Below are 19,417 nucleotides of genomic sequence, written 5' to 3'. Positions count from 1 at the left end.
TGTAGCAAGCATTGGTCTGTATAAAGTCAAGTCCTAATCCCAGATGAACACCTCTGGTGTGACTTTAAATGCAGACCTTGAGCCAAAAACCCATCGCCAATCACCAGTGACTTGTACATAAGGGTACAGTCATTTTAGAAACTTTCAAAACTGGTGCAACAGAGATGGAGATACAATTTTCAAATACATGAATTATGCTTCCATCTTTGTTGCCGCACTTTTGGAAGTGCCTTTTTCTGTTCTAAAGAAGGGGGTGTCCCAACACTTTTGTCCATATAGTGTATGTACAAGACATTTGTATTTGGTGATAAGTTTTTGTCTCAAGGTTGCATTTAAAGTCACACCAAAGGGATTAGGACTTGGTTTTATACAAAACAGTCAAGTTCTTCCACGCTGACTGAATCAATCATTTCTCTACGAACCTTGCCTTATACACAAAGGGATTGTTATGTTAGAATAGAAAGGGTCCTGTCCAAACTGTTGCTATACAATTAGAAGCACACAATTCCCTAAAATATCATAACATGCTTAAACATTAGGATTTGTACTAAAGTAGTCAAAACTTTTCATTAGAAGGGGGTGTCCCAATACTTTTGGCAATATAGTGTATCTTACATACAAGCAACCAACCCCAAACCAAACCCAAAATTCTAACCCTAACTCTATATTCAGTAAATATAGTTAATTAATATTACTCAGTCTTAATTGTATAATTACACTGTAACAAGGACACATTTAAATAAAGTATAAACAAATACAATGCCTGTATACACAATATACCTGAATTGAAAGGCGAAAATAGATGAAAAATACCAGGATGACCTTTAGCCTCTATCAGGATTCTGAAGTGTGCATCTTATGTCCTCCTTTCTTCCGTCAGGGAACATTTAGTCTCTAACAACAAAGAAAATGCTCACATTATTTAAATAACATTCTTGTTTAGTCCATCTAATGTTACCGTAAATGACAAATATTTTTTTCGAAAACTTTGTTCAGATAAAAATAACCTTCCTACAAACTTTAACTCTGTGTACGTCAGTGTGGAATTGTGTATACCGTGTTGACGGCTAACTCATTAAGGACTAAATGAAAGTGATGAGATGTGATTTTAGACCGCATCTGGAACAAATGGCCCAGGCGTTCCCTGTTCAGTCTGGCCAATTTCGGGGGTCCGTACCAACCCGCAACCCCCCTCTCCACCCGCCGACAGCATCCGCTGGGCCGGCACACACACAGGTTTAGATCTGATATTTATTTCATCGGGTTTGTGTACGCAGTTGGTCTGATATGAATGTGATTCCACGCTTTGATGCAGAGACAGATTGTAAAGTGTGATTTTATTAAATCCTTCATTAGGATTCATCAGTGAGATTGGATCAGAAAAAGGTCACTGTGCAAATTCGGCCCACTCACCCCCCGACGGCACCCCTCGCTCTCGCCCTCCCTCTCGTTTGCCTTCGCTCTCTCATTTCTCTCTCATTTGCTTTAGTTGGAGGGGGGAGGGGGTTGGCCGCCCCTACTGAAACGAATTTGCTGTGAAAATGGGGAAAAATGAGCATTATGGGCTGGCGGAGGAATACAAGGTGAAAGTGACATTATCTCCCCCTCCACGTCTCCTCCCTCTCTTCTCTTTCCCCTCCTCCTCTCCTTCCCCGTTTCCGTTCTCCGGCGCCTTTGCGGGACGATGGTGCCACAAATCATTTGTATGCTCTCATTTGGGTCTACAAGCCGCGATGGTGCTTACTGCTCACAGAGCAGATGACTTTCAGAGAGGGGGGAGTAAAGGGGGAACGGCTATTTTCTGGCACATGAAAACATCAGTTGGAGTTGGAGCTGAAATTGAGAGGGAAATTGCTCACGCCATATGTCATCTTTCGCTGAGGGCTTTTTTTTTTCCATTGGGTGCATGTTATGCATGCGTCTGCGCACGAGGCAGTTTGCTTGGTGTTAATTGTTGTCATTGAAGTGTAATGTGTGCCCTAATGGGAACGCCAGTTTATCTATATCTGTAGACCTGCTGGAGTTTAGTGTACTTTAAGGCTTGGCAACAGAAAATCAGTGATTATGTGATCTTTTGCCACAGTTAGTGAATCAGTGGTTTCAGTAAGTTGTTGTAATTAGCATAGGCTGCGGAACCAGAGCCCTTTCTACTTTCGCTGGTGGCAAATATCACTAGATGTGAAAAAAATCCAAACTATCAATATTATTTTTGCTCTGTTGATCCTGTTCTGACACTAAATCTAACCCGGATCAGATGCATGTACAGTACGTTAGACTGCCTCTGCTTTCTCTTTATCGATTGGCTAGTGAAGTCATTTGACTCAAATGATAGTGAGTCATATACTGGGTAAAAAAATAAATAAATAAAAATTCTGTTCCCTGCAATTTATTCTTGTGGGAAAAGAATAATAGATTTATGTGTTTAAAAAAAGGTAAAATCATGAATCCAAGTTATTGCAGAAATTATTCATTTATTTTTTTTATGTATCATATTTTGTTTTAAAAATAACAGTTTTTTCCTCCGACCATTTGAATGCAAGAATCTAAAAGAAGATGTTTGCGAATAAAAGCAATTCATAGAATGATGCTTGGGAGCCATTCATTCAAGTTAAAGTTTTTTTTTTTTTTCAGATTTCATGAAACAGTTGCAGAACCACTTTTAAAACTGCATTTTAATCACATACAATACCGCATTAATCAAACGTACTATGCAGTATGAGCATTTTTGCTGCTAAATAAAAATAGATTGTATAAATTTTAAAAAGCAAAAACAGAAGGGTTTGACCTTAGCTTTGTGAAATTATGCTACATAATACATCTGAACAAATCAAAAACAGCAGGCAAATTTACCCACTGACAGCAGGTGGCACTTGTGGAACAGCAGCTTTTAGTATAAATATTTTAGCCTTAAAGGGGTCATCGGATGCAAAACTCACTTTTACATGTTGTTTGAACATTAATGTGTGTTGGCAGTTTGTGTACACAACCACCCTACAATGATAAAAATCCACCCAATATCCCCTTTTTAAAATCAGGTCATTCTCAGCTTCTTGTCGTTGTGATGGCACACAGTTGATTGACATGAGCGTCTTACCTAAGACCCGCCCTCACAGAGCTGAAACAGTCAGACTCCGATCGCCATTGTGTGACTCAGGTGCAGAGGAAGACAAGAATGTCTTCGATTGACTGATTGAGGTGTTCTGTTGTTGGATGTAATAATGAACATAGCAGTAGTCATTTACCCCCAGACAATTGAGCCCCTGAAGACGCAGAGGATTAACATTACTTCCGTTTTTAAAAAGGAAAGCGCCGATCCCGATCTACATATGAGTCTAGTTCGTGCGAATATTTCCTGATGCAGCTTCACAGCAGAAGTTAGTATAAGGTTTTTTTTTATGCATCTTTGCAAACGGCCTTTCTTAATAATGTGCTTGTTAGCAAGTTTCGCCGCTAAATGCGACTAAAGTAAACATTACGGCTCATAATTCCACATCAGAGAGGGGCGGGGCAAGCAGAGCTCATTTGCATTTATAGGGACCATGCAATAAAATGAGTTGATTTTTTGCAGAGCTGATTTTGACAAGGTAAAAGGTTTTATTACACTACTACTGAGAATTTTTAACCAACGTATATTATAGACTTTTCATTAAGACCCTAAAGAATCATATGAACTTGTGGAAAATGGGCATCCGATGACCGCTTTAAGGTTATCTATAAGCTTGTGTGCTCCAAAAACAATGACAAATTTGCATTTACATGATATAAGCATTTAAAACGTACAGTTTCTAACTTCTGCCAATATGGATCAGCGATTTTGATGATGTCACCCTGCACTTCAGCTTCTCATCATACTTTCTGTCCAATCAAATACTCTCTGAAATGCAAAACGTCCTGTCCCCTGCACTATAACTAGATGCTGAAGCTGCAGCTGAAATCGCTTGTTTACAGAATTATTCTGATTATGGCTGCTTAATGGCTCTGGCCCAAGCTGTGACATAAACAAAACGCTATTGGCTATTTAAAAAAGGAGGCGGAACTGCTTGATATGCCCCACCCTGTCTTTTTGTTTCAGTTGAAATTATTTCAACACAGAATAACGCTGTGTGTTTCCAAGCCTTTCAGTGGACCTTTAAATACTACATTAATATGCATGGAGGTAAGATGAAAAGAAAATACCATCTAAATTCTTCTATAGACAGTCAGTTTCCTCAGAGTAAATTCATATAAACCCCCACCCCAATTCAGTATTTAGGATTTTCTTCCAATATTTTGAGCAATCTTGCTCTGCCTGCTACAGTATTTTCTCCTTTTTGTGCTCGTCTTCAGCATCTCTTGCTGCTGTTGATGGCCGTTTCCAGTTGGTTTATTTGCCCAGTTAAAGAATTAGCTGTAAGTTATTAATAGTTCTCTAACCATTAGTCAGATCTGTATGCCGTTAACAGCGAAAAGATTGGTTATTTTCTAAAAAAAAAAAAAAAAAAAAAATTTATACTTTTTAACCTCAAATGGCCATCTTGTCTAGCTCTGTGTCAACTCTGTGTATTCCAGTTCAAGACAGTTAGGGTAGGTCGAAAAACATCTAATTTTCTCCTCCAACTCCAACATCTCATTTTCAACATAAATGAGATGTTTTAGATGCTGTACATAAGTACAGACCCAGTGTTTACAAAGTAAAGGTGCAAAGAAGATCAAACACCCTTTACAGAAAAGGTAAAACAGCGATGCAATTTTGAAGTTGGAGAAGAAAATGAGATTGGAGTTTTTCGACCCTAACTGTCATGAACCAGTATACACAGAGTTGACACAGAGCTAGACAAGACGAGCATTTGAGGTTAAAAAGTATACAATTTATTTATTTATTTTTTTTAGAAAATAACCTTTCGCCTTTCGCGAAAATAATCTTTTCGCTGGGTAAGACCCTTCTTCCTCGGCTGGGATTGTTTAGAGCCCTTTGAAGCTGCATTTAAATTGCACTTTGGAAGTTCAAACTCGGAGCACCATAGAAGTCCACTATATGGAGAGAAATCCTGAAATGTTTTCCTCAAAAAACATAATTTCTTTACAACTAAAGAAAGAAAGACATGAACATCTTTGATGACAAGGGGGTGAGTAAATTTCCTTACATTTTTGTTCTGGAAGTGAACTTCTGCTTTAATGTTCTGTTTTAAGCATGCTATGTTGTCTTCCACTTTACAGTAAATGCTTGCACTCTTTGAAGTCAGGTGGATTATGATTGTCTGTCAATATTTTTTTTACTATTCATCAGCTGCAAATAAAATCCAAAAGTGATTCCAATGATATTGTTCCTCTATGTCATTTACTGTTGTAGTTGTGGTGTGGACTTTGCTATTCTCACAAAATTACAACAGCTATTAAAACTTTATAGTCATAGTTATCATTATACTTAATATTCTTGGTCTGAACGGGCCTTAAAATGCAAGGATGTTATTATTTCTCAGATTCAAATGCATTATTCATGCATTTTGTGTTCCAGTTGTGGTGATGAACTTACCAGAAATGAAAAATTCACCAAGTAAATATCGTAAGTTTTCTGGCTCTCCATACAGCTCTCAGTCGCTCTGTTCCAGCGAAATCATAAAATGCAAACAATGCACTGTTGTGCACATTTTTAATTGGTTCAGTAAAAAATTGAGAGACAGGCAAGATTTGAGCCACAATATCTCATATTCACTGAGTCTGAGGCGCTTCACTTTTGGTTTAAGGTGAAGTTTGGTTTAAGCCTTAGCAACAAAAGAAGCAGTGCAAGTGTGAGTGTGAGTGTATAATCCCTGATGAGTCTTTGAATGTCGACTGTCTATTTTTCCAGAACCCCCTTTTTCTCTCCCCATACAGACACAATTCTTCCACCACACTGGCTGTATTACCACTTGTGCCTGAACTGATCATCCAAACCCTATGAATGACATTACAGAGAGGGATTATCGCCACACACACATACTGTATGCACATACACACATTGCTTGAATAGTCTGCTGTAGTTCTTAAATAGAAATACACCTGACCACTCATGCGTGATTCATCTGTTACACTCACACGCTCTCGCACACCACGTAACGCAGACATATGTGAGTGCATGAACACACATGTACATCATTCACACACTGTCGCATGGCCTTGCCCTGGAAAGCATGCATATACAGTCGTGGCCAAAAGTTTTGAGAATTACATAAATATTGGAAATTGGAAAAGTTGCTGCTTAAGTTTTTATAATAGCAATCTGCATATACTCCAGAATGTTATGAAGAGTGATCAGATGAATTGCATAGTCCTTCTTTGCCATGAAAATTAACTTAATCCCGAAAAAAACTTTCCACTGCATTTCATTGCTGTCATTAAAGGACCTGCTGAGATCATTTCAGTAATCGTCTTGTTAACTCAGGTGAGAATGTTGACGAACACAAGGCTGGAGATCATTATGTCAGGCTGATTGGGTTAGAATGGCAGACTTGACATGTTAAAAGGAGGGTGATGCTTGAAATCATTGTTCTTCCATTGTAAACCATGGTGACCTGCAAAGAAACGCGTGCAGCCATCATTGCGTTGCATAAAAATGGCTTCACAGGCAAGGATATTGTGGCTACTAAGATTGCACCTAAATCAACAATTTATAGGATCATCAAGAACTTCAAGGAAAGAGATTCAATTCTTGTTAAGAAGGCTTCAGGGCGTCCAAGAAAGTCCAGCAAGTGGCAGGATGGTCTCCTAAAGAGGATTCAGCTGCGGGATCGGAGTGCCACCAGTGCAGAGCTTGCTCAGGAATGGCAGCAGGCAGGTGTGAGCGCATCTGAACACACAGTGAGGCCAAGACTTTTGGAAGATGGCCTGGTGTCAAGAAGGGCAGCAAAGAAGCCACTTCTCTCCAAAAAAAAACATCAGGGACAGATTAATCTTCTGCAAAAAGTTTGGCGAATGGACTGCTGAGGACCGGGGCAAAGTCATATTCTCCGATGAAGCCTCTTTCCGATTGTTTGGGGCATCTGGAAAAAGGCTTGTCCGGAGAAGAAAAGGTGAGCGCTACCATCAGTCCTGTGTCATGCCAACAGTAAAGCATCCTGAGACAACTGTACACACTGATAGTGTGAAATAAGAATCATGCCCTAAAGCAGACTTCTGCACTCTCTATGACAGTTCCAAGGGGACCTCCATCTGTGAGATTCAAATGCAATTTTTATTGCCAAATGAGACGGCCGTTATTAAAAACCATGTTTGTGTGAAATGGATGTGAGTGCGTACACAGGTATGCATGCACATGTACATGTCCTTATGTATGTTTTATGTTGTCTGCATGGTGCTCCCTACACACAAATGAGTTTTCTATTAGAAACATGCTCATTTATGGAAGACTGTTTCAAGCTCAGAGTAAAAAGCTAAAAAGGTAATTGTGAGGTAAAGTCTAAAACAAGAAATTAAGTCACATTGTGACGCATAAATTGACAATTTAGAGTATTATGTGTAGTTACAGTAGAATGTGCTTGTGAAGTTTCACAGGTCATTTGTTATATCATTTTGAAAATGCATATTTTGACTGGAAGCAGAAATCGTTTCTTTAAATGCAAATAAGCTGCTGCTCCCCGCCCCCCTTTTCCAGAATAGAGCTTTGCCTTTACAGCTAATTCCTCAGATATTCTGCCGAAAAAACATCTGTTTGGTTTTGATTATCATGTATATCATGCTGAAATCATGCTTTTTAAAGCCATGTCAAGTCAAGTCAGTTCTCTTTCAAGTTTTATTGCGCTTAAACTGACAAATACACACAAGTTTATCTTAAAAACACACATAAGTTATAAAAACAAAGTTGGTTATGTCTGTGAAGGACATTTAGGTCCTACATTTTAATTATATTTTGACACTGTATTTTTAGGGGTTTGTTAATTTTTTTTTTTAAAGGGTTTTGTTTGTTTTTTTCAAGAAATTTGACAGATTATGCAACCCTTTGCTTTATGTGGAAGGCCGTTTCTGCCTGTTTCTGTGAATTTTTCTCACAATTCTAATAATTTTTCTTCACAATTTTTTCTTGCAAATGCGAGAAATTCATTTGCAAGAGTTTATACCTCGCAATTCTGACTTTTTTCTCAGAAAGAAAAGTTTTCAAGGAAAGTTGCAATTCAGAGAAATAAAGTCAGAATTGCGAGGTATAAACTCTTTATAACACACATTGCGTGTTTATTTATAACGGTTCTGAGAAAAAAAGTCAAAATTGCAAGGAATAAGTCAGAAATGCAAGATAAACTCATATTTGATTGTGAAAAGTGTCCATGGCATACAAGAATGCACCAGTTTAGCTGGCTGTGGTCTTTATATGACAGGTTGCTGGAGAAGACTAGTTAAAATAAGAGGGCTTGATGATGCCAGCAAAAAGGAAAGTCATTTTGTTTTTGAATTAGCATGAAAACAAGTAATGATTCATTCACAATAATACCAAGAATGTCTATTAAAAAAAGAATTGGGGTCAGTTTTGTTTTCATATCAACTTCAAAGTCTGTGACAATAGAAGTGAGGAGCCTGATTCTCCTTTCTTAAACTTGAAGAGCTTCACTTGCTGTGGAAACTTGTATTAAAAACCAATTTGGCAAAGCCTAGATATGGCTGTAAACCATTTCGCCTCTCGCTTTTGACAAGCTGGAAATGAATAAAAACTGCTGATGGTCCATGTTCTGTAAGTTCCACTTCAGTTCAGCCAGTTTAGAAGATTTATCTAAACTCAATTTAAAAATTTAAATTCACCAGTATATATTTTAAAAACATTTACTGTAATGAATTCAGGAAAATCCTAATAATAGTTCAGCTGTTTTAAAATCTCTCATAACCCTACGTGTTCGTTTCTTCATTTTTTGCCCATTCTTGGCAGCTAAGCAGTACTTCACTGTTTCTGCTGTGTGGAACATGGCGTGTCTTTATAGTCTAAGCGCTTCAGTCTTATCTGCTGATTATAGTGTCGTGTGGCTCTGAAGACTGATGGTTGAATGTTTAAGGTTTAAAAAGATAAATTGAAGGCTGCACGGTGTGAAAGAACGGTGAGCTTTCGTTTTCTGCATCTTTGGACACAGATAATGGACTGAAAGGCTGAATCTGAAAGGTGAAGCAGAATGGATATACTTGCTGAAGAGAAAAATAAATAGCTGAAGTTTTACATGTATCTGCCTATTCCACTCAACATCTACTCTCATTTCTTTCCTTTCCCATTTCATTCATTTTCCCTCAGCTGTTTTTGAAAAGAAACACTGGATGTGTGGGCGAAAAAACATGCAATTCAAATACACTCTGAAGTGCAGCAACAGTGAAAGCAGAAATTATACTAATCAACTTTGCAGAGCAAAAAATAAATCCCAGTACTCTGTAAGTACCCATGCGGTGGTCCGCACATTAACAACTATTGAAATTTCAAGTTGACCACATCAAATAACCCTATTGTAAGGCCTGTTGCTTTCACAGCAACCCTTTTTCGAAAACTCATTCTTGACCTTTCAGTCCTGGCTCCCGATAGAGGCCAGATTGGCCCCAACTAAGGGGTCCAGCACTAAGATTATCTCCCTATAATTACCTCGCAAAGATGAAAGGAAAGAACACGCTGTTTTGCCTGCCTGTCGATATACATGACGACCTGTGTGTTCTGCCAAAGGCTTGAGTAGGGTTTGTATGTATGTGTTAATGGTAGCTCACTTGTGTACGTCTTTTTCCCTTCCCAAGTTTTCTAAAAGCATTATGCTAAAAGCCTCTTGGATCTCCTGGATGATCACAAAATAACAACCCATTTAAGAGTTTGCCCTCAACGCGCATTTCACCTTCCTATCACGAATATGTTGTGTACATGTAACACAGCGCATTACATTATGATACTGCAGTCATACAGTATGCCGTGCATGTCATTTTGTGGGCCGCACTGCGTGTTTTGTGCTACTGTGCTGCTTCCAGTGGGCTCTTGAGAGTAAACAAAGTGCTTCACTTTACATGGAACACATTATATGGCGCCACATGGAGCGCAGGTTTACTTTGCATGGTAAACATAATCAAACTCCACTTACATATTTTTATCTGTTCTCTTCCATCCTCTTTCACCCCAGGGAACATTTTCTGTATTAACTGTATAGGTCACATGGGCTTGATAATATTTGAAAATGAAAACATGAAATTTGAAAACATGTACCATATGCTACAATCAATGCCTGATCTTGGGACAAAAGAGAGTTAATATTTAAACAATTGAAAACATGAGTTTGAAATATGTAGATGTGCTCTTTGTATTCTTAATGGTTTCATCTGGTTTAAAAAAAAAATGAAATGTTTTTTTTTTTTTTTTTTTTTTTTTTTTGTCTTTGGACTCGTCATGTTGTGTACCAGTCAAATAGCATTTAGATATATTATTTGTTACACAACATAACATTACGTCATTAATTACTGACCCTCATGTTGTTACAAACTCGTAGGACCTTTGTTCATCTTTGGAACACAAATTAAGATATTTTTGATGAAATCCGAGAGCTTTCAGACTGTTCATAGACAGCAATGCAACTGACACGTTCAAGGCCCAGAAAGGTAGTAAGGATATTGTTAAAATAATGCAGGTGACATCAGTTCAACTGTAATTTTATGAAGCTACGAGAATGCTTTTTGTGCGCTAAGAAAACCAAAATAACAACTTTATTTAACAATTTCTTTTGTGTCAGTCTTCGACTCACGTTCACGAGATTACGAATGCACGTCAGAGACTGACATGGAAGAGAAGAAATAGTTGAATAGCGAGTAATTAATTTACAAACAGAAAGACAGAATTTACATTTTTGGCTGAACTATCCCACTAACTGTAAAATCAGTTAGTAAAATGTAAAGTTTTCTTAAAAATTATGTATTTAATATTTTATACTATTATAAATATATACTTAAAATACTTTCCAAAAATATTATGAATTCATAAATGAGCAATATCACACGAGTAGATGTGAGATATGGCTATAATCTCATATCAATAAAACATTAGTTTGAATGTCCTCTGAAGAAAGCGTTATCTTTGTCATAATGTTAATATCCTTTCTTCTGTTAAAGGTGATTTCCGATGACAATGCTGTTCAGTACATTTGTTAGCTGCGTTTATAACAGCGTTTATTTTTCAGTCTAAAAGTCTTTACTGACTCGTAAAAACAGTCTCTTGTTGTCATCTAATGGCGGAACAATGTAACTAAAATCAACATCCCTAACACGCACAGCGTTTCTCAATACTAAACATTAGTATAACTTAATAAATACTTCTATTATTTATATAAAATATTGTTTATTGATTAATAATACTTAATAAACAACAAAAACAGTCATCATAAAAGTTGCTAGGCAATTCAGTCAAAGGTACACAAGGCAGCGCTCTGATATACAGCACTGAATTTACATAAACATGATGAGATTTTGCCCAAACTATTTGCTCTGAAACAAATAATAGATTAATGAGACCAAAGACTGCCTGTTAGATTTAACAAATTTAACAAAACAAAACAAATTATATCTCATGTTTAACCATTATATAAAGAATAGCTGGCCGAGGTAAGGCACTCTTGTGTGGATATATGAGCGCTAAACGTCTACTGATGCCCTGGAGCTCATATGTCTGAAAACATAGGCGCAAATGTTCAAATAGACGTTATCGTTAATAACAAACTGCATATTTAACTATAAACAAGTACATTCTCACCTTTCGTGACACAAAAACAGTAATTTTTTTTTTTATTATAGTGGATTTGAGCGTCCACCATGACACTCGCACTAGACACTAGAGTTCTGTTGGACTCTAATATCGCACTCTTTTAAGCCAGTCAGATACGAGGACCAGAAAATACTGTTGTATAAATATCATTACATTTCAGGGAAGTTGCACAACATGATATCGTACAACCTGCCTAAACCTTGCCTTGTCATAAATATGTCTTATTACCTGATATTGTAAGAAATTATTGACCTTGACACAGCCATGATAGTCGACAGGGATCCTCTCTGGGGTATTTATTTGTTATACTTTTTTATTTATATATCTGATAAACAGTGAAGCAGTTAATTTGTTATTTATATATCTGATAAACAGTGAAGCAGTTCATTTTTTATTTATATATCTGATAAACAGTGAAGCAGTTCTTTTTTTTTTTTTTTTTCTAAGAAGTAGTGCCTGAATAATAGCTATTTAAAAAATAAATTAAAATTGAATTCAATTTAGCAAAACATTTTTCCTAAAGCAATCTTAAGTACTTTTCAGTAATGTTTTCTTTGAAAGCATTTCATTTTTAAAAAAAAGATTGGATTTATTTTCATTATAGCATCACCTTGACCTTTTGACCCTCATCTGTCTGAACAAGAGCGAATCCCTGTATCCCTGTTCCAACATCTAGTGAAAACTCATCCCAGAAGGCACATATGAATTCATTGTTCAGGTGTCTACATACTTTCGCCCCTATAGTGTATGTTTCCATTGCCTGAAGAAGACTAGATTGTCCCATTATTCAAATAATGTTCTCATCCCATCAAGTCACTGGAAATGATGTTAGTACTTAAAGGTTCCAAGTGATTCCGGTAAAGACCGTAAAACCCATCTGCACCATTTATAGCAGCATGCAAGACTCCTCAAGGAAAGGTTTTTCGCCTACAACAGCTGTGTTCGCTGCGTTTTTCATGTCACGCCGCCTCTGTGCATGTACGCGTGTGTGCACAAGTGCACGTTAGAAAGTACACCTGCTCCGGAATGAAAAAAGTCCCTTGTCTGCAATTTACATGCAAATCAAAAAACATCCACTTTGCAGTGCAGAAATGCATTCTGGGATTGTCAGCTTCCTCTGGCCCGTGCAGGTCAAGCAGAAGTTATTGTGCTTGTTTGTCACATTAAAACACATTAAATTGGCCTTGTTTCTTTCTCCTCCCAGGAAGACCCAAAGAGTTTTTACTCTTCGGTCCACATTGAGGAGAGAAAATGGCCAATTCTCCTATTTAACCTCCATCGCCATATTTATATAGCTATTTAACTCGCACGGGCCCGCAGTTATGATTTGATGGTGTTTGCTCGACCCCAGGCTCTGAATTATGGAATATCATTGAAGAGTCAAGTTGTTTTTCATCTTTGTTGTGAGGCGCTATTTGTTCCCCCTACAGTTCCACATCGCTGCCTCTGATTGAACAGAAGGAAAGAAAACTGTCAAACTATCATGGATCTCTCTCTCCCGCCCTTCATTTTTTTTCCTTTTACTCTCTCGCGCTTTAATATAGTATCTCTCTCATCTGCACACCCTCTCATTCTGCTTCTTGTCGATTTCCCCAGTGTGCTCTTAAACTGCTAGTGTAATTTAAATACGGAGCTCCGCGTTAGCGGGAGGCACTTTGCCTCTATGATGGGGGAGAGGATAGCAGAACAATAAGGCGAATGAGATGGGGAGGGCGGAATGGGAATTGGCTTACATTATCACACAGCATCTAAAACCAGAGTGCAGAGGGCTTCAAACACAATGCGCACTAACAGCCCTGCCCTTGAATGCTAAGCAGACCTATATAAAGCAGCACAAAGAGAGCAATTTGTGTCCCGTTTTGTTTCGTTTGGGCGTTTTTCTTGCAATTTCACTCCGCCGCAGAACTTTATTGTGGAACGAAAAGAGACTCGACATCAAAATGCACCGAGCATCAGAGGCCGAACATCAACAGGGCCGCTCAGAGCAAGGATTGGCTGAGAGATTACAAACCTACGGCTTTCTCGGCCCGCAGTGGCACCTGCGTGCGTGTTGCACGAGGGCCAAAACCTTTACGCAAAGTGCTGCGCCGGAAAGATAACTGGAGTGTTGTGCCTGAGGGTCTCACTGTGATGAAGCTTTTCCTTTGCTTCGGTCCCCAGCTAAGCATTTTTGGACATTTCAGGAGGACGGGAGTCCTTTTATGTGCCTCGTTGAAACAAAGCAACTCTGTTTTGCAGCATGAAAAAGTGCCACTTGTTTTCTGATCCGTCCTCTTCTCCTGTGTGGTCCCTTCTGTTCCCTGATGTTGTCTTTCATACTGTTTTTCTCTTCATCCCCTCCCCCGTTCCTCCTGTGGCTTGTTTGGCATTATGACTAAGAGTCACTTTGAGTCGCTGACCTGCTCTTTATCGATCAGGGTCGATTCGACTGTATCTCTTTCCCAGTTTCACTCAACTGGACCTCATCAATAAACAGATCCTCAAAATGATGAAGACTGGGATACTCAGGGAGGCATTCCCCTAATCTTTTCAGTCACAGAATGGCTGGTCACTATTGTTTTGTGTCTCTTTAGGCTGCTTTCTTTAATTTCAGTCTTATTTCTCATGGCCCTCATAATTATTGATCTGAGAAATGTATTCTCTTTCTCTCAAGCTTCCTGCTTGTTTGGATGTTCTGGAGCAGCACGCAAGTCTATATGTGCCTTCTGTCTTAGTGACACTAATACTTCCTCTGAACGATCCAGAAGCTTAGATTTTCAAATATACGGTTACCGAACCCTGGTTCGCTTTCCTCAAGAGCAGATAACCTCTGTTCAACCTCCTATCCCCTGTGTTATTATCTTGAAGAGGATGTTATTTGTGGCATTACTACAACATGTAGCCTACAATACAGCTAATGATGGGCTATTGGACAAAGTATAAGGATTTTTTAAGATTTAGAGCACAGAATAGTAGAAAAGATGGAGTTGAGGTCAAAAGTTTACAGTTTGCAGAATCTGCAAAATATTAATTATTTTGCCATAATAAGAGGGATCATGCAAAATGCGTGTTACATGTAGTCCACAAGAGAAAATAGTGGTTGAATTTTTAAAAATGTTCTTTTTAAAAGTAATCTGCCAGTGGGGTAAGCAAAAAAATCTTATTCAAGATTTCAAGATTAAACAAGATTTCTTGTTTTCAAACAAGAAACTTAATTTTGACTTGTTTTTGCCTTCTTGATTTAAGAATTTTTAGATATTTTGGCTGGAAACAAGACAAAAAATCTAAGTAAGAAAAGCATTTTTGCAGTGCAACAATAACTGTATGATTTTGAGATTCATGGTTTCACACTGAGGACAACTGAGGGAGTCACATGCAACTATTACAGAAGGTTCAAACACTCACTGATACTCCAGAAGGAAAAACAATGCAGAGCCGGGGGTAAAAACTTTTGAACAGAATGAAGATGTGTACATTTTTCTTATTTTGTCTAAATATCTTCTTTTTTTTTTCATGTAGTACTGCCCTTCAGAAACTACAGAAGATACTTACATGTTTCCCAGAAAACAAAATAAGCTAAATTTACCCTGATCTTCAAATTCAAAAAGCTCTTAATACATTGTGTTTCCTTCTGAAGCATCAGTGAGTGTTTACCTGTAATAGTTGCATATAAGTCCCTTAGTTGTCCCCTTAGATGGATCTTAAAATCATACAGTTATTGTTGGAAAGGGTTCAAATACACAAAAATGCTGAAAAACCACAGAATTTGTGGGACCTGAAGGATTTTTCTGAAGAACAGCGGCCAGTTTTCCTGTTCAGGACAAACAAGGGACTCATGAACAACTATCACTAAAAAAATAAAAATAAAAAAAATAAACACAGCTGTGGATCCTCCAGGTAACAACACAGTATTAAGAATCAAGGGGATGTAAACTTTTCAACAGGGTCATTTTTCATAAATTTAAATATTATTTTCTCCTGTGGACTATATGTAAACATCTTTTATGTGAAATATCTTATTCAGGTCAGTACTAAATAAAAATAACATGTATTTTCTATGATCCCTGTTATTTTGGTCAAATAATTAACATTTTGCAGATTCTGCAAGGTGTATGTAAGCTTTTGACCTTGACCTTGTGGACCATTTGGACAATTAGGGTTTGAGTCTGGCTTTATAACTGTAGTACTGAAGGGACTAAATAAGCTATTTAATAATTCACAAGTCATAATATTACAAAGGAAGTTCAGGAACTCAAAAGTCCCATCTGTTTTTCACCGGTATATGGTATAAATGGACACTCTCAGAAGAGTTTATTTGTATTCGATCTCTGAACAGGATGTGGATTCATGTAGATAAGGTCACTTCCCACACTCAATCTGTGCATGATTACATTTCTCAGTATATGATATATAAAGGATATGATTGCACTCACTGACTCACCATATGGTGGGGAAGTAATCTCTCTCTCCCTGCTGATTGGACAAGAGAGTGACTTCTGTAATTAGATCAGATTAGAACAAGGATGGGGGTTTTGCCTTTGATTTTTACTGACTAATAAGGCTAATTAACTAAATAATAAACACACTTTTTCTTACTTCAAAGAACAAATGATCAATTATAAAAGTACTGCTCATACATAGAAACATCTGCTGGTCTGTAGCCACAGGCATTAGTTGACTGGTTAACATCCTTCTGACTAGAATTTGACCCTGGCTGGTCAACCTAAAGTTAGTAAAGGACAGGGGTCATGATTTAGGCCATTCCATTATATAGCGCATGGTCACTACCTCTGTCTGATAAATTCCTAAAGCATTTACACTATGTAAGCTGACTTGCAATGTTGCATATTTTACACAAAAAAAAATCGAAAATGATTAATTAATTTAATAGGTAAAGCTTAACGTGAATGTTCTATATGTTAACATGTGTTGATGCAATAGATAACATGAAATAATGAGGAATATTTTTACAGCATTTTTAAATCTAGGTTAATGTTAATTTTTACATATAGCCTACTAATACATTTTTAACATTTCAAGCTGTATAAATTAGCATTATTTAATGTATTATGAATGAACATGAATTAATGAACAATAATACATTTATAATGCAACATTAATCTAGATTAATAGATGCTGTAAAAAATGTTGTTCATAGTTCATGATACCTAATGCTTTAACTAATGGTAAATAATTGAACCTCGCTACTCAAATTAATTGTGTATAAACATAATAATGAATTACCCATATCTACATTTTCTCCATTGATTGTTCGGGGGAATCATATAAAATGAGAAGTCTGCACTTCTCATTTTTTACTAATGTAAAGTCTGCCCATGAATGTAATGCGATGACCATTTATAAGATTAATGGAAAAAATAATGTATTTCTCAATTTACTTTAGTAAATTCCTCTCTCTGTCTGTCTCTCGCTTTCTCTCTCTGGAGCATATGTCAAGGGAACAGCGGAGCTAATTAGTGACTTGTATTGTATTAGTCTTACACTGCTGTTCGGCCTGACTGTGGGTTCTGTTGTCTGCAGCAGGAGGTCTTTCATTGCTCCTAATGGGGTTTACCCCTCTATCTCTCTCTGTTCCATTCATCAAATCTACCGTACTACCCCCATCCACGCATCAGACGTTCCACACTCAAATCCATTGACACACACATCGATTCAAACTAAATTACCTGAGAAAAAAAAAAAAGTTTGGGTTTAGTGGTTTAGCCACAGTGCTCCCCACTAATATTGGCACCCTTGGTAAATATGAGCATTGTTTATCTTATCTTTCATTCCAAAAATTCACAAAATTCTAACCTTTCATTGAAGTAAAACTATTGAAAGTTGGGGGAAACTCACATTATGAAATACATTTTTTTCTCCAAGGCATTTTGGCCACAATTATTGGCACTCTTATAAGTAGAAATTCTTATAAGTAAAATATCTTTGAAGAATATTCCCACACCAGGGTGACTAGGAGCTAGAAACTGTCCAGCCATGACTTCCTGTTCTACAGGATTATAAATATGAGGAACACAAGGCTAAATTTCTTTAATTATCCATCTCAAGGAGTAAAAACAAACAAACAATATAGTTCTGATGTCCAAAACAAGATTGTTGTGCTTCATAAAATAAAAAGTGGCTGTAAGAAAAAGTTAATACACTGAAAACCCCCATTTCAACCATCGGGGCAATAATTAAGAAGTTCCAATCAACTAAAGATGTTACAAATCTGCCTGGAAGAGGATGTGTGTCTATATCATCCTAATGAATGGTGAGGAAGAGAGATTGAGTGGCTAAAGACTCTCCAAGGATCACAGCTGGAGAATTGCAGAGATTAGTTGAGTCTTTGGGCCAGAAAGTCTAAAAAAAAGAAAAAATCAAATATTCCCTATATCACCACGCTGTTTGAGAGGGTTTCAAGAAAAAAACTCCAAGCTCATCCTAAAACAACTCCAGCATATTCAGTTGTAAGACACGACTGGAACTTCAAAAAAGTGGAACTAAAAAAAGAGAGATTTTTGGCAGCTAACCCACCAAAAGGGTTTGGTGCAGACAAGGATAAAAAGTACCCCATGTCCATGGTGAAATATACTTTTGAATCTTGAATGTTGTGGGCCAGAGGTCATGGACATCTTGTTGTAGAGAATTTTGGTTAGCTCAAAGAATTTAAGATGATCAATATATGTGTGTATATGCATGAGACTGTTCCTCTCATCACATATACACTGCAAACTCCACCAGGTCTTACGACCAATGAATAGGATGAAATGAGTTATTTAAAACATACATTTCAGTCAGGGAAAGTAGTTTAACTCACAGGAAATCGTGTATAATAATCGTCATTAAATATACGCAATTTCCAGTTTCTGATCAGTAACAGTAATAACGATATCGACTGGTTTCTTTGTCCAGCAAATTATTCAGCGATACCCATTACTCTGACGTTGGCCCGTCGTCACGGCAACGCGTTTTTACTAACCAGAACGGAGTTAAAACAATTGAACAGAATAGGGCTTAAGGTAGCAATATGAGATCGAAACAGTTTAAGTGACTTTGTAATGTAAGCATTCAGCACCGAGAATCATTATATGTGAATATATGGTTGTTTATTAAACTATTCTACTTACAAACGATCGCACATAGACAAACGTACATAAAACACAAATAGACAGAGAACGCGTGAGAGAGAGAGAGTAAGAGAGAGAGAGAGAGAGAGAGAGAGAGAGAGTAAGAGAGAGAGAGAGACAGACAGTGAGTTTGCAAAGGGACAGGAATGAAACGGTTCTGAACATCCTGAAATCGTTTCTTTTATAAAACGCCTTAAACGCAGCTATCTACGTTTGTAGAAAGGACGGATACTTGCAAGCTTGTTGTTGTTGTGCATTGTTCCGTTTGTGTTCAGTTCAGAAAGTCCTTTCCAGTTCCTTGAGAGTATCGCAGGCCTCATCATCTCCTCCGCTAGGTGAGACCCCCCCCCCCCCTGGGATCTGGGGGGAGGTGCGGGTGACGTGTCTTTGTGTCCCGAAGGCAAGAGCAAGCGAGTGAGAGAGATGAGGGAAGGTTTATAAACCTGTAGGTCGTTCACGCCCACAGTTGGACCTTGACCAATCCGGTTGATCTGAGTTTTGGAGGGAAGATTGAAAGTCTTTGTCTCTCACAATGGGGTTTCGCATGTGGAAGCTGATTGGTTGTTTGGCCACAAAACTTTCAAAAGTTCAATAATACATA

This window comes from Garra rufa, chromosome 18, assembly GCF_049309525.1.
Source record: "Garra rufa chromosome 18, GarRuf1.0, whole genome shotgun sequence".
Classification (NCBI taxonomy): Eukaryota; Metazoa; Chordata; class Actinopteri; order Cypriniformes; family Cyprinidae; genus Garra; species Garra rufa.
Note: the sequence above shows the minus strand (reverse complement) of the source record.